Below are 3,462 nucleotides of genomic sequence, written 5' to 3' on the forward strand. Positions count from 1 at the left end.
CCTTGTGGTCGTTCAGAGATTAGTTTGGACAGCTAGCCTATCTGAGTTCGAGCCCTTGGATCGACGGTTGTTGATTTTTAAGTGCTATCTCGGTATTCTAAAAACGAGTTTCTGACACCAATATAAACTTTGTGAGCATCTCTTCAAGGTTCGGCTTCTTCTTTTGTTGGTAGGGTGGTTGTTGGAAGCCTGGAGGATTTTGTGACCTTTGATTCCCTTGACCTCCCCATGAGAAATTTGGGTGGTTCCTCCAACCTGCACTGTAAGTGTTACTATATGGATTGTTTTGAGATCGTGGATTATTACCCATGTAATTTAATTGCTCGTTCTCTATGTTGTGGCTATAGGATTGATATTCTGAATTGCTTGATCCACCTCCACTTAGTTCACAGTGTATTACTGGATGAACCTGTGAAGAACCAAGTAAACCATCAACCTTTTTATTTAGAAGTTCTACCTGGTTTGACAGCATAGTAACCGAATCGAAGTTATAAATGCCTGTTGTTTTAGTTGGCTTAGTCCTATGACTTACCACTAATAGTTATTCAGTGACATCTCTTCAATAAATTCGTAAGCCTCTTCATGTGTTTTGTTGTTGATGGTTCCCTCGGCTACTGCATCAATCATTTACCTTGTCAAGGGGTTCACACCATTGTAGAATGTTTGAACTTGCAACCATAGAGGTAGTCCATGGTGAGGACACCTTCGCAGTAGGTCTTTGTATCTCTCCCATGCATCGTAAAGAGTTTCTAAGTCCTTCTTCACAAACGAAGAGATATCATTACATAATTTTGCTGTTTTAGCCGGCGGGAAATATTTTAATAGAAATTTTTCGCTCATTTGTTCCCAAGTAGTAATTGACCCTCGTGGTAACGATTTCAACCACTGTTTAGCTTTGTTCCTCAATGAAAAAGGGAATAACCAAAGACGAATTTCCTGTTAAATTAGGTTTAGCATAATCATACATAGTACGCAGAGCAGGATTCTGACAAACAGGAATGGCATGAGGTAGCGGATTTTCTTGGTTTTTAGCCATCTCTTTGGTTGTGGTTGAAGTATTGTCATCTTGCTCGTTCTCTGTGTATCTTAAGCTTCACCTTATTTCTCTTTGGTTTCTGCGAACTGTGCGATCGATTTCTTCGTCAAAAAGTAGTGGTTCTGACGGGTTTCTTCTAGTCATAAACTATAAAAAACTTGCCAAGAGGAAGAAAAAGTAAATTAATAAATAATAATAATAATTAAATTAAATTAACTTGCAAGAAAAATGAATGGCTAAAGTAATAAAAATTGAGTGTTCCTAATATCTTAGTTCCCCGGCAATGACGCCAAAAACTTGATCGCGTGATTTTGTGTGATAAGTTTTATAAATTTATAATTAATCATTCTTGAAACTAACTATTATCGCAATGTAGGCAAGTGTACCTATCAAACAGTAGTATAGTTTTAGCAAGACTGGATTGTCGAACCCAAAGGAACTAAAAGTACTAGTAATGACTATCTTTTTATTATCTAGCCTAAGAATAAGGGGGTTTTGTTTTAACTAATTAATTATCTAAACTAAGAGTTCACAGAAAGTAGAATTGGGGAATTACTTTTGGAAAAACGATTGAATTAAGGCAATACCTAAGGAAGAATCCACCTAGACTTCATTTGTTATTTTGACTTCGAATCGGACTATTTATTCATTTAACTTGTTCTGTAAAGATCCCTAAGTTATGCTATTATCCCTATTTAAGACTAATAATGTCTAATCCTTAGATTGAATAATTGGGACTTTTCTCTAATTAACACTCTAGGGTTGCATTAACTTGATCTATGGAACCCCTTATTAGATTTCACCCTAATTCGGCAAAATCTTGTCACCCTATCTCTAAGCGCGCAATCAACTCCGCTTAATTATGACAAATGTACTCTTAGACAGGGTCTATTCCTCCTCTGAACAAGAGCTTATCTTGAATCAGTATCTTGGGATATCAAAACAAGAATTAAGAACACATAAGTAAGAATAAGTTAAATATTTATCATACAATTCAGAAAATAATAATAAGATTCGTCTTAGGTTTCATTCCCCTTAGGTATTTAGGGGATTTAGTTCATAACTAAAAAGGAAAACATCTCAGAAGAATAATGAATACAAAACATAAAGAAAACCTAAAACTCTTGAAGGAAAATTGAGGGGAGATCTTCAGTCTTGATGGTGAATCCGGCTTTTGAGATGGATCAATCGGCTTCCCTTGAGCAGTTCCCTGCCTCCTTTTCTCTGTGTCCCTTTTCTTCCTCCTCTAGGGTGTATTTATAGGCTTTGGAATGCTTAAGAACCCTTGAAATTAGCCTTTTTCGAATTGGACTCAACTTGGGCTCGACAAGGACACGCCCGTGTGTGTTTATTTCAGGCCGTGCTCGAACCTGCTAGAATGGCACGAGCGTGTGTTCTACCCGTGTGAGTCGTGCTTCGATTCTGCCAAATTGACACGACCGTGTGGTCTACCCGTGTGGTCTACCCATTTTTTCCGTTTTTGGCCCGTTTCTTGTTCCTTTTGCTCTCCTATGCTCGCCTAAGTATAAAACATGAAATTAAAGAATTAGGAGTATCGAATTCACCAATTCTAAGGAAAAATCATCCTTAAAATGTGTTAAGCATGGGGTAAAAATATGTATAAATTACGGTTTATCAGAACTCTATCTTAGAACAATAATAATAATAACAGGAATCAGGTCCAATCCTGTAATTTAGGATCGAAAGTTGATTCACACTGTACTCGTTTAATTTACCATTCATTATCACTTTTCTGAGCCTCTCAATCTTGCAATGATGACATTGATTGAGCTTTTAATCTAGCTAAAATCATATCATCAACCATTAAGATTGATCATGTAACCCACTCAGAAAATAAACAAAATTTCCCATTCAAGCATCTATAACTATATTTGCTTTCCAAAAGGTAAATTGGTAATTTCTCGAAATCTTTCAATATCTAAATCCCTTGACAATGTCTTAAACTTTAGATCTTTTTCTGTAACATTAGATACTTATACAATTAGAACCAAGAAACATATGACATTTTCCATTAAACACATTACATCGTCGAATTCACAATATCGACATAAAAGTGGTCATCTCTAAATCACCAGTCGAACAGTTCTCTCTCTCTCTTTTTTTTTTTTTGATCTAACTCAAACTGTCTAACAGTACAAACTACCCTTTTTACACTCTTGTATTAAGGCACATACTAATTCGTTCAATAGTGCATCGCTGGAAATCATAAATTCCTTACTTAATTCGAACTAAACTCAAAATTAGAACCTTCAGTTAATAATACCCTTTTCTATTTTCGACTTTGTTAACATGCAACAGACCATTCAAACTTTCACAAATGCAATAACTTATCATTCAGATCAGCTTTCATTTGTAATAACATCATGTGGTTAGAACAAATCTAATTGGCATATCTCAGTATCATA

General features: G+C 35.7%; 1 non-coding gene across 1 annotated transcript; it reads left to right on the forward strand.

Annotated features, from left to right (window-relative positions):
• The first annotated feature begins 685 nt into the window (after positions 1-685).
• Positions 686-793, forward strand: LOC128279746 (small nucleolar RNA R71). Its single transcript, XR_008269942.1, has one exon. It is a non-coding gene; the product is annotated as a small nucleolar RNA R71 (small nucleolar RNA).
• The last annotated feature ends 2,669 nt before the right edge of the window (positions 794-3,462 follow it).

This window comes from Gossypium arboreum, chromosome 8, assembly GCF_025698485.1.
Source record: "Gossypium arboreum isolate Shixiya-1 chromosome 8, ASM2569848v2, whole genome shotgun sequence".
In the NCBI taxonomy this organism is placed as follows: domain Eukaryota; kingdom Viridiplantae; phylum Streptophyta; class Magnoliopsida; order Malvales; family Malvaceae; genus Gossypium; species Gossypium arboreum.